A 12,809-nucleotide genomic window follows, 5' to 3' on the forward strand; every position below is an offset into this window, starting at 1 on the left:
TTTAAGCTTTTGCCTTTTCACACAGACATGTGTATTGCACTTAAATTGCAGTTCCCTATTTTATTTCTTTTTGGACATTTGCCTACCTTTTCTACTCATGTTTATCTCTTTTATTTGATAATAATTATTACTAATATTTAGAAATGCCAGTTTGAAAAGGACGGACACTGCATCAAGAAACTTTACAAAAGGCAACATAAAGTGTACTTTAGAGTTGGACTGTACTAAATTTCCTTGCTCTTTCCTGTTAATAACACGTGTGATTGCACAATCTTCTTTAGCACACCACGTGTACCACTCAGCAGAAGAAACACCCCACCTCACCAATACATAACTCTAAAGGAGCAAAATTGGATCTCATAGCTTCTAAGGTCTCTAAATTTTCTCCTGTCAAATTGATGTTAATTAATAGATAAAATTGTGATATTCTTTAGCAAAATAAAGTGGCTGATCATAAGTTCTAACAAAGATTTCAACCATTGATATTCCTCCTACGATAAGTTCATAGTTTTTAAGTTTATGATTTAAATTGTTGACAAACATCAACTTTTATTATTTTACTTTGTCGAGCTTATGTATTTTATGGTAGCTCATCTCATTGCATGTTATATATACGCCTTTTTGTTTCATTTAGAAGTCTAGGAGGCAACAATTTTTTTGTTCAACATGCGTTTTAGTGGTGAAATGGCATTTTCATATTGGAAATCTATGACAATACAACGGACTATTTAATTTCCTGTTTATGGGGATTGAAAAGGGTGTTATTCTTCAGGAAGCTAGGGTTTTCAATGATCCTCAATTGAATGCAACAAGATGCTCATAGGTATGGTGTTCTATTCCTTTTTTGAAAAAAGAAATTGTCGTGCAAAAGTAAATTTACACTCATTCTGTTTTGTGCCATGATAAATTGGTTAGACTAATTTGTTGTCTTGCCTTCATTTTTGTGTGCCTTTTCGGTGCTTTGAGTCATTACAAAGCTTTTGTATCTCTAAATCAGGGCGACACATTTACAAAGATTAGCTCTACAGCTATTAGTTCTGACAAACATGTATTCTTTTTTAAAAAAATTGGCATGACTGTACAATGACATGTTACAAGTAAGATGCCCCAAATCATGGAATCAACTATATATGCTTTCGTTAGGTTAGATTGCCTACATCACATCGACTCATGTGTGAACACTGGGTATTTGTAGACCATACTGTCTTTTAAATGAAGAGGTAAAAGAAACAGTCAAGAAATATAGAGATGTGTGACATTAGCTATCAAAATAAAGCAACTACATCTTATGAGAAAATGTAAAAAGGTTCTGAATTTTCATTTGTGGGCATATGGGTTTGGAAGATATGGATAATATATGATTGTGACGAACTCCTCGATATGCATATATAGTCCATTGTTTTTACACGATAAAGAGCATTATTTTCATGAATTCTACTTCACTTTGCACCTCAGAAAACCTTTTTTTTTTAATCTGGACTTTTGTTGCCCTAGATAGAATTGGTATTAGTTGATTATGTCTTCATCTGTATGCCATACCATATGTTCTTCACCTTATAAAAAAAATGAAAGATGATAACACATGTTATTGCATGTCTGCTTGAAGTGAAGGATAATTTTTAGTGATGCATTATATAAAGTGTGTTAGTATGATATGCTTGGTTTTTGTACCAAATCTGTCTTGATTTGGGATTTATATCCTTTAGACATTAATACATCAATCATGTTTAATTGTCGTTTATTTTGACAGTTTTGTGAATTGAATTTTTAATGTTTGTGTTCTCCTTAAAAGTTGTTACTGTCACCAAGTTCTTGACATTTTGATAATGAATTATGTTATATTAGTTTGTTGGAGAAATTGCTTAAGGGATCATACGTATTGTATAAGATATATGAAGCTTATGTGGATGTAAATGAAAGTTATTAAAAAAATATTCAGTTGACCTCTGTTGCATCGGTCACTCTCATTATGTTTCATTTATTTTCTGTGAGTTTGTCAATTTGTTTTTCACTGCTTTATTGTTGAATCCATGTGTTGCTGAGTGCTTTATTCTTCACTCTATCTTCCTCCGCTTCTTGATTGTGTAGTTTTATACACATTTGCCTGCTAAATTAGTATTTAGAAGATAATGTTAATTTACATTCCTCAATTGTTTCATGTAGGTTAATTTTGCATTTGTATAAATTTTGAAATCGAAACTTACAGAATTTTAAAGGATATTTTGACATTAGATGTTAAGAATTAAATTGATCTCGAAATGCAGATAGTGTTATTTGGAGTTCAAGGGGAATAATGGGTGAACACTACAACAAAGTTGCTTGATAGAGCAATGGGTGGTTCATTTAGAGGTAAGGATTTGAATCGTCACTTCGAATTTTATGGCAACTTCAATTTTTAGAATCAAAAACATGATATTTTATTATTAGTATATCAATTTTTGCTTTCTAAAGCTCCTCTTTTTCTCTTTGTTAACTACGGTAAGATTACAGTTTGTGTCAACAATAAGTGGTGACCAAATCTTTACTTCTTCATCTGTACAATCTTTTAAATAACTGGGACACCAAGCTCCATTCTCTTCACTATTGAAAATTTTAGTCCTATTTACTAAATTTCAATGGTTTTCTTCGATTTCTACAGGTTTAATGACTTTTGACGAGCAACAAGTATTGTTGCGTTGTTAGTATCATTTGCTCTTCCTTTTAAGGTATTCTCCTAATTCCATTCAATTGGTTCATTGTGGAATTGTCTGGATGAGTAGTTGTGAGCTTAAGACTCCTTTTTTGTTTCCCTTTCTCTATGACTATGGTTCTTTTATGCACTTTTGTTTTTCGTGCACGTTGGTATGAATTTCAATTAATTAAACAATAAATAACTTGACATGTATGTCCCTTCTACATGATCTTTTTAAGAGCTAATGATTGACTCTGTCATTGGTAAACCAACTTCTTTCTTAGCTGGGAGAGGAAAGTAAAATAAGTTTATGTTGAGAAGAGTTGTTTTATAGTTATTCAGTGATGAGAGTAATTTTACAAAGTAATTGATTTATCCTTTAACTTAAAGGTAAATACATAAATTTCTTTAATCTCAAATGTTTCAGACACTCTAGATACCTTGTTGATCTTTGAGTTTTTTTTAAAAAAACAATAATTTCAAAACTTGGTTGTATTGTTAATATAACTGGATTTGCATTTATGTGTTTCTTCACTTAATTTCTATTTGAATGTTAAGATTTTCTTTGGCGTACCATATATATGACTTTATTCCTAAGAGAGGTCTTGGATCTTTGACATCACTGATAACAGGCTTTATAGCTCAAAGACACCTTAGTAAAGGAATTTGTTCATTTGACATGCCGAAGCTTGTACCATTGAGGAGAAATTCTTATAACTCTCCATGTTTCAATTTGTTTTGCTTACTTTGTTGGCATGGTGTAAAATTGTTGCAAGGTTTGGACTTTAATTGTTAGTTAGTCTGAAAGAATTGCTTTGTGTTGGAGAACTGATTCATAATTTCTTAGTGTACTGAATAATAAATAGTCAGATGAAAGCTAATAGGAGAACTAAGTACATAAAGTTATAAGCTTTTAATAACAGAATAGTTGAACAAAATCAACACATCAAAACAAGAGGATTCAAAAAAAATTTAGGTGTAGAATTATAGTACCATTGGGAACCTTTAAAATCATATAGAAGATGCATTGGAATCTATATTATAAAAGAAAGAGAGAACATTACCAGCCATGAAGACCTAATCATTTAACAGCACATTAGCAGAACTTGAATAAAGGAAATGATCCAAAAGTATTTTGGTGTAGAACAACGAAACTATATATTCATGTTAGTATTCTGTCACCCAACTTACATATAGTCCTTTTTATACTCATCACATTCATTTTCAATCTCTTTTTTATAAGTATGAAAATACTAAGATTTGCTTAATTTGTAAAATTTATGGCAGGAGCTATGGTCTATCAATTAGAATAAAGGACAGGCTAAGCTCTTAAAATAATGACAACAAAGAGATGGAGGTGACTATATTTCTTCATGATTTGTAGATCCTTGGTTCCCTATCTTCAATGCTTCTCTCATTTGATTTCTTGCATTCTGTTATTTCAATCTAGATATTTACTTTTTGCTTCTCACAGATTATTTTAGTTGATAGGTGTTTTCTTATTTTTTGTAGATACTCCAAAACTTTTTGTAATTTTTGAAGTGGCAAGAAGTATGATTACCAACCAAGCTGATGACTATAACTCCTGCTCAGAGGAAATGATGATTTCAACTAAAGAAATTTATTTGGACAACTACTGAGGCAAATGAAAGCAAGACATCTTGACGCTCTGACTACTGGACATGTGAGGCTACAACATATGCAACAAATCAAAATATGTTCAAAACAGAGAGATCAAAAAACAAATCCATCTACAATGCTAAAAGAAAATGCAAATCAAACGGCAGGAAAGTAGAGCTCACATACATTTTAGTTTTTTTTTAAAAAAAAAAGATTTGTGAGAGGAAGTGAAAAGTTGTTAATGGGATTTCTTTAATTTTACTTATTTGTGGGATTCATATTTATATGATATAAAAAATAATAATAATTTTGCTATGCCAGTACTTTTTTTAGTATTTGATTGAGTGATTTTATTGATAGAAATGTCTAAGTTTAGTGATTTTAATGATACAAAACAAAGTTTAATGACTTTACTAGATAAATTCTGAAAATTGAGTGACTTTTTGAGATATTAATTCGAAACTATATTTACAGATTCTGTCAATCTTTTAAAAATTATTTCTCATTGCGATTATTATGAGATAAAGCGTGTTGTGAGAGTTCTTTAACAATATGATTTTTTTATGCTTTACATGATATATCTATTTGAGTAGCCTTTATGTATTAACTTTTTTTTCTTGTCAATTACTACTACCACCTTCATTTTATTCCTTTATGACAAAAGGTTATACATTAAATAAAATTTAAGATTTCAGAATACATTAATTGTTGGGCTTCTTACCCCGTGCGATGCACGGGCCTCCCTACTAGTTATATAGAAGGGAGAGTTTTCAAATTTTCAACATGACTGTTTTTTGCCATATTTAGAAAAAGCTCAAGTGTAATTTGGTCATTGCCCCTTGCAATTAATGTTTAGAGTTACGGTATTTGCTATCTTTTGCTCCTTTAAACTCTTGTATGACAGTGCTTTATAATTGTACCTTTTCTTCTTTAGACAAAAAAACCAGCCAACATTTCCATAATGACACATATATCCATCTTTATTTAATTTAAGTGGGCCCCACCAACTTTATCATCTCGGCTGACCAATACTATTGTGTATTTCTTTATTTTGATTATCATGTCTGACCTTTTTCAGTTGATTACATATTTAAAAAATAAAAATAAAGTGGATATTAAAATAATTAATAATTTAGTATACTTAAAATATATATATATATAACTACATAAAAAGTACTATACATCACAATAATTAACAATTATTTGACACTTTTAAATTCTATCAATACCATATAAATTAGGATAAAAAGAGTAACATATAATATTTAAATATATTTGAAAATAATATAAGTAATACTATAAATTACGATAATTAACAACTTAAATATTTAAAAGTTATATAAAAAGTTTGATTGACTCTCTAAATTCTATTGGTACCACATAAAATGGATTAGATGATAAACATATATTGTTTGAAATTGACGAATACAATAATTAACAAAAAAAATCGCTCGACTCCAAAAAATCTATCAATTAATGCCAAATAAATTGGGACATGGAAAGTAACATATGGAGTATTATTTAAAAATTAAGTTAAAAATGAACTATAAAATACAATAATTAACAACTTAATATATTTAAAAGACATATAAAAAATGGTTAATTTTTTAAATCCTACATGTGCCACATAAATCGAAACAAAGAGAATAATAAATATTATTTTCAAAATTACAATAACTAACAATTTAAAATATTTTTAAAATCATATAAAAATTTCAATAGTTTCTCCAATTTCATAATATCACATAGTTTAGGAATATATATATATATATATATATATATATATATATATATATATATATATATTGGGCCCCGTGCCAGCACGAGGTCCTGTATCTAGTATATATATATATATATATAGAAGTATGAAAGGTAAGGACGACCACAATTTAATTTTATTGTACATTGTGCAACAAAAGTTGGACAGATTTCTAATTTTGATATTTAAATCAAAAGTCAGGATAGTTTTGTCTTTTGATTATGTTCTTTCTGCTTCTGGATTATTCTTGTCTCTCCTTTGGCCTTCCACCACTCCCAAATTCCAATTTCTCTAGCATTCATTTTCTACTCTCAACGTCAAAATTCAGCACAAGATTATCAAAGAATTGAGTTGAAGATTTGAAGAAAAAAATTCTAAGAGGCTAAAGGTAAGGTCAATCAACTCAACGAATCTTTCAATTCTTTTCATATTTTCCAAATTACTGTTCTTTTAAGAACCTAATAATAGCATAAATATACTGTCACATTAGTTTTTCTTAATTGAACATCGATCGGTGATTCATGTATTAAGATATTGGTACAATTTTCTCATCCTAACTCCTCTTTCTTTTTTACATTTCTTATGGTTGCATATAATAATTTTTATACCCATGGGTGTGTAAAGAACTCTAAATACATAATTTTGGATCTTATTTTAAAATTTTACAAGCAACTTATTTAATACTAAATAATAGACACTTATACTTGTTGATGTGTGGAGGTCATGAAAGTTTCCTACAAAAGATTAAGATTTTTTTTTTGCTCAGTCAACTATACATATAGATATAGTTCATAACTTGAACATCTCCATTATAAGTTATCCAAAAACTTGACGGGGTGATGCTTTCAGAATTGAGACGCAAATGTCTAACTCTATAAATGCATGTAATAAAGTATAGTATGTATGGAGTAGCCAGCCTTTTGCGAACCTCGCCTCTTTTAGAGTCACTCAACATACACATCAAATTCGAGTTCTACAAACCCCTTGCCAGCTTGAGCTAAGATATTTCGCCAAAGTAGATAATATCAATTTGCCGAGTTGGATTCCAAACACTATTTTCCAATTTCAAGAATGTTAAGATTGTCGGCTGCCTAATGACACGTTTGAAGACATGGTCTAAAGCAAAGGTTTGTATGATTTTCGATCCTTTGAAGTTTCTACTAAAGAATGCAGTGGCATTGCAGAAGCTTCAAAGAGAAGAAAATGTTTCACTTGTTCAAAGAACTGTGTTCTGACATTTATCACAGTTGACAAAGAAATTGTTAGACAACCAAAAATCATAACGAATTTCTTGATTGTTTATCAAGAGTTTTCTTAGCCAACCTTTATAAATAATCACGAAATTTGTTGTAGTGTTTCTAGCCGCTGCCATAAATACATATTTATCAAGAAAATATAAGTTGTTTCTAGCCGTTAAAAGTTGTTTTTGTAATAGTGGCAAAACAAGCTTGGAAACATCTTATATTTTAGCTTTTGATTTACTTAGTGGTAATCTGAACTTGTAGTATTTCAAATGTTATGATGGTTGCTTTGTTCCTTAGAAGCCTTTATCACACTCTAGACATTGCATATGTACTTGGAACTTTTTGCAATTTTTTTTACTTGAAATTATCAAAATTGGCAAACTTACAAACCAAATGTTTTATTTTTAAAAAAAAATAGACTATTTGTATTTTTTTTGTTATATTATATATATAGAAATGATATTGAACTTTGTGCTATTTTGGTGTTTCATATTTTGAAATTCTGACTGAGCCACAAAAGATGGAAGAATATGAGGCTGCTTGTATAAGGTATGAATCGATTCCCCAATCTATTGATTTGCTTGTAACAATCTTCTTATTGGGATCATTATGTATGAAGTACAACTGAGTTAGAGTTGAATTGTGATATGAAAACTTGGAATTTGTGGGTTTTCATTTCAGGAAATTTTAATTGTGTTTTGGTGTCTATTTTATTTGTCCCAAGAGTTTCTACGGTGAATTTGATCAATTCACTATGTAAAACCATAGTTGATGCCATTGTCTTTAGGATTTTGTTAATATGTAGTGGTATTTGGTGTTGTTTCTGTCGTTGATGCAAATCTTGATCTTAATTGCTAGCATCAAATGAATGTGCCACAATATTTAAAGTAGGTCTTGTATCGAAAACATTTGGACAGTTATGATCTTTAGTGTGTTCATAGGAAGTGGACGCAAAATAACTTCCATCATATCAAACACATGTAATCACAGATTAGCTGAATTAAATCGTGAAATATGCAACTTATTACGGAAGTTGTTTTAAGTATTTTCTTTCAAAGACATAAAAAGAGAGGTGAGCGAAAAGACAATTTTCTTTTTTAGTGTTTTAGGATCTGATTCCTTCATCTACAAATTTTATTGAAATTTCTATAGAAATAACTTAGTTGTCAGTTGGTAAGCTTTGCAGAAATTTTAAGGATTGTGTTTTTTGAATTTTCAAATAAATGTGGCAAGGTGAATGGATTTAGTCCTATATAGTCCTGTAGGACTGTTTTAGTTGCAAAAAAGTTTGATAATGCTTTTCTAGCAATTGTTTTTCATCTTTGTGTTGTATACTCTGTACTTTTAAACTCAAAAGAATTACAAAGTTCTTCCTGTAGTCTGCAAGATACATTAGGGTAGAACTCTTCTGCTTTCCACCTAAGTTGCTCGGATTTGGGTGAGGGTGTTCGATATCGATGTGAATTTAGAGGTCGGATTCTTCATGATCTTAATTTCAGGATATAGGGATACAGATCCAAGTACAGATACTTAAGACTATGATCTGGGGGTAGAAATATGGTGATTGAAATAACTTTATTCTATTTGAATAGATCAAATACTAGCTAAATTATCTACACTTTTATTTATTTCAACATGACATTTTTTTCTATATACATTCTCACAAACATAGTAATTTCCTGTCTTGATGACGTTATCTGACAGGTCTTGATGTTTTCGTGAAGACCACAAATAAAGGAGGCTGATAATAACTAGCAAGGCTATTCCTCGAAGTAAATACATCACATGATAGTACCAAGCAAGCAGTTGGTATGTAGTAGACACATTCTTTTTATGTTGTTTTGTGTAATAAGTTTTTATTAACTATGCCTCTGAAATTGAAGATAAATTTTGATCAAATGCTAGCTTGATCTAAAGTTTGTTTGAGCATGGGACATGTTATTACTGGTGACCACCACAAGAGATAAATTTTCTTACTTGATTATCTTAGAACATCATTTGGAACTTGTAGGTACTCTTCGACACGACTTTTTTAATTCTTCTTTGGATCTCTTCTTCTTCCATTTGTCGTCTTCTCTAGCAGCTTGCATGAAGGACCAATTTCATGTGAATTTTATCATCATACCAACTAAAGAAATTAAGAGATCTGGCATTGATCAATATTTGGCATACTAAATAATTTGATAGTTTGAAACATGTGATCCTTGTGTTATTTTAAGTCCTCATCTTTTGGTGATACATTTGACAATCGGAGCCTTTTTCTTGCACTATATACCAAATATAAGCTATAGATTGTAGTAGAGAGGTTGTTTCTGATAGAATGTCGACTTAATAAAAAAATAAAAAATTCAAAGCAGTTTGAAAAAGAAGGCAATATTAATTAAAGTTTTCTTCTTTCACTATTTCATGGCCTAAGATTGTCGCAACTACTAAAATGCCAGTATAGTTTTTTTGTTTATGGGTATTTGAATTTTGGACAAATTTATTGAAAAAGGAAGACAGTTCAGTGAATGCTCACTATGAATTGTGATAGTGAAATAATGCATGGTAGGGAAAATTTTGAGTTCTCGAGGAGTGTACATTATCTTGATTGAAAATATTTTTATTTGATCGTGAAGGCACTTAGCTGCGGAGAAGAACAGGACAATTTTGTTTGGCCAATTGAAGTTCCCTTAATTGGAAGATTTTGTCTACCAAAGAGTCGTTGCAGTGTAGAGACAGTAAGAAAATGTCAGCTTGTCTATTATGCCTACAATTACAAGAAAGTAGACGAACGAGGCTTCAAGGTGAGTGTTTTACCTTCGTTAAGCTTTTTATGTTTACTTTGAATATATACTATGTGCTTGAGTATATATTTGTGATGCAAGAATAATAACTATTGATAAGAGAAGGCTTAAGCTAAAGAAATATCTTGTATCTTGTAGCACAATGATACAAATTCATAGTTTTGACTACAAGTCGGAGAGGAAAGAGTTGGAAGAAAGAACTAGAAAAGCTAATGTGAAAACAAGTCATTCAGAAGATCTCGTTTCGGACATGGAGGTAATCTATGTTGAGCTTCTTGAACTTTTAGTAATTTGGAAAATTTTCAGTACATTTATGTTATTTTAAAAAATATTATTACACTTCTGCACATAGGCCTTAAAGTAAATGTGTTTTATTGTAGTACAAATGAAAAATTGAAGCAATTCTTATTTTCATCTGGCAATGAACTATCAGGACGTCACTTTGTAGTATGGACTAAGCAAATACCAAATTGAACTACCACTAAAATCTATGAGCTATTTCAGAAAATGAATATCATCTTATGACTGCGAGTATGAATTTATAATAGTGCTTATATAACTTTTTGATTTGCAGCTCACTCTCTTGCAAGTGCTCGTGTAGCTCCCTCTCCTTGATCTCAAATTCTACCAGGGAGCATCGTCAATTGAGCATAAGAGAAATTCTAATGACGTATTTATCGTGGCATTTATACTTCGAAAACTTTTTTGTATTTATAAAAATAGTTTGACAATATTACTATAGTTTATGCCCTTTTATTGTATAGCAACAATATTTGTTTATGATAATCAAACTACAAAAGAGAAAAGTCAGTAGTTCTTCTTTCAAAATGATACACGTTGGGCCCGTGCATACCACGGGCATTTCATATCTAGTAGACTAATAACCAAAGAGAAATCCCAGTAGCTCTGGTTTGGGAGCTAACTTTCGCCTTCTTAGCAAGAGTTCAATTCCATGCTGTTACCTCGAAATATCTGTTATTATTTGTGTCGCCGAATTGCGACTCTCCGGCATTAACCAAATAGTAGCCAGCAAGGTGCATTTCCATGATTGTGCCGTGTATTTTAAAATAAAACTTTTATCTTATTTAGCTTAAATATTTTTATGTGTGCATTTCCATGATTGTGCCATCAGCCGTGTATTTTTAACATTAAACTTTCATCTTATTTAACTTTTTTTAAAAAATTCATCTTATTTATTTTTAAAATAGAACTTTCAATCTTATTTAGTTTAAAAATAAAATTTCCATCTTATTTAACTTAAAAATAAAAACTTGCATTTTAAGTTTGTTAAAGTAAGAGAAATTTACTATTAAAGATATCAACATTTTAATTGATTTATAAAATATAATTTTTAAGTGAGTAATAAACTATTTAATTAAAAATATGTAATTTAGTAATGAAGTGAACATTTTAAAAGAAATCAAAATATAAATAAACATAATAATTAGGCAAATAAATTCAACTTATAATATATTCATAAATAAAAATTGTATAGAAAATGTAATTTTTAATAGAAAAATATGTTATAATAAAAACAATAAATAATTAAGGTAATGAATGTTGTTATAAATGTTGTTAAAAATTATGTTAATGTCCATGAATATAAAAGTGGTGCATAAAAGAGAGTTTAAGGGGGTATTTTCGTTATTTTACATACTTTATCCCCGGATAAGTTATCTTGGGATTACTATTCCACCCCCATTGAGGGATAACTTATCCCAGGACTAATTGTTAATTACGGGATAGGTTATCCCAGACTTTGCAACCAAATAACAAATTAAAGGTCACCCAAAAGTTATCTTGTAATTAACTCTTCTTATCCATCGCACCAAACGACCCCTTAAATAATAAATAACTTTCGTTTAAACATAACTTTATATTGTTGTACCGTGATATGACATAGCAAGTTATGTCATATTACATAACTTAAATTTCTACAAAATTTATTTTGTAATAAGAAAAAAAATTAGTTTCAAAAATCATAGATTACGTCATAATAGGGATAATTTAATTTACGTAATTTATGTCATAAAAGATTAAATTTCAATTTCAGCAAATTATATTATAAAGACATAACTTATTTTTTACAAAACGTATATCATAAGAAAGAAAAGTTCTCTAATGTGTATATAACTATATATATATATATATATATACACACACATACAAACATAATGGATATTAATTAAATATTTTTAAAAATACATGAATATTAACCAATGAGCAATATATATGAATACATTGATTTACTATATATACATACAAAAATACATGAATATTAACTAAATATATAAAACAAAACATGAATACTATCAACGGGCAATAACTAAGTGAGAAAATAAAATACTACAATACATGTATATATAGTACTTAACTAACATACAAATAAATACATTGAATTAAATAAATCCATACAAAAATATATGTATATTAACCAATAGGCAATGACTAATTGAGAAAGATGTTGAACAGACAAGATAAATGTATATATGAATTGGAATGAAATTTGAAAAAAATAAGGTTGATTTGAAAGAGAAAGCTTTGGAGATGATAAATAAGGATTAGTGACCGTAAAACATGTCTGAAAATAAATGATCAAGCATGTAATAGCATATTTTCTATTTAATATTTAAATAAATCCATAATAAATAAATAAAATATACTATGTGCCTTAAATATATAACAAAGTTTGCCATATTATGTAATTTTTCCTTTATAGTTTCAATCGT

At 29.3% G+C, this 12,809-nt stretch overlaps 1 protein-coding gene and 2 long non-coding RNA genes across 5 annotated transcripts in view; 2 read left to right on the forward strand and 1 right to left on the reverse strand.

Annotated features, from left to right (window-relative positions):
• The window catches only part of LOC125872524 (uncharacterized), an 88,932-nt gene extending 84,410 nt beyond the window's left edge, over positions 1–4,522 (forward strand). The window contains exons 1-5 of one of the 3 annotated variants that reach the window (XR_007447140.1): positions 584–823; positions 2,265–2,349; positions 2,639–2,705; positions 3,959–4,028; positions 4,184–4,522. This is a non-coding gene — a long non-coding RNA (uncharacterized LOC125872524). Of the gene's footprint in view, positions 1–583; positions 824–2,264; positions 2,350–2,638; positions 2,706–3,958; positions 4,029–4,183 lie in introns of those variants that run through there. The other 2 variants (XR_007447139.1, XR_007447141.1) reach the window with 2 other exon arrangements.
• LOC125872466 (probable glycerol-3-phosphate dehydrogenase [NAD(+)] 1, cytosolic) overlaps positions 1–12,809 on the reverse strand; it is a 193,744-nt gene that overhangs the window by 2,749 nt on the left and 178,186 nt on the right. The window lies entirely within an intron of this gene.
• LOC125872509 (uncharacterized) lies at positions 8,918–10,885 on the forward strand. Its single transcript, XR_007447135.1, has 4 exons — positions 8,918–9,103; positions 9,913–10,080; positions 10,219–10,336; positions 10,655–10,885. It is a non-coding gene; the product is annotated as an uncharacterized LOC125872509 (long non-coding RNA).

The sequence above is a fragment of the Solanum stenotomum genome, chromosome 1 (assembly GCF_019186545.1).
Source record: "Solanum stenotomum isolate F172 chromosome 1, ASM1918654v1, whole genome shotgun sequence".
Lineage (NCBI taxonomy): Eukaryota > Viridiplantae > Streptophyta > Magnoliopsida > Solanales > Solanaceae > Solanum > Solanum stenotomum.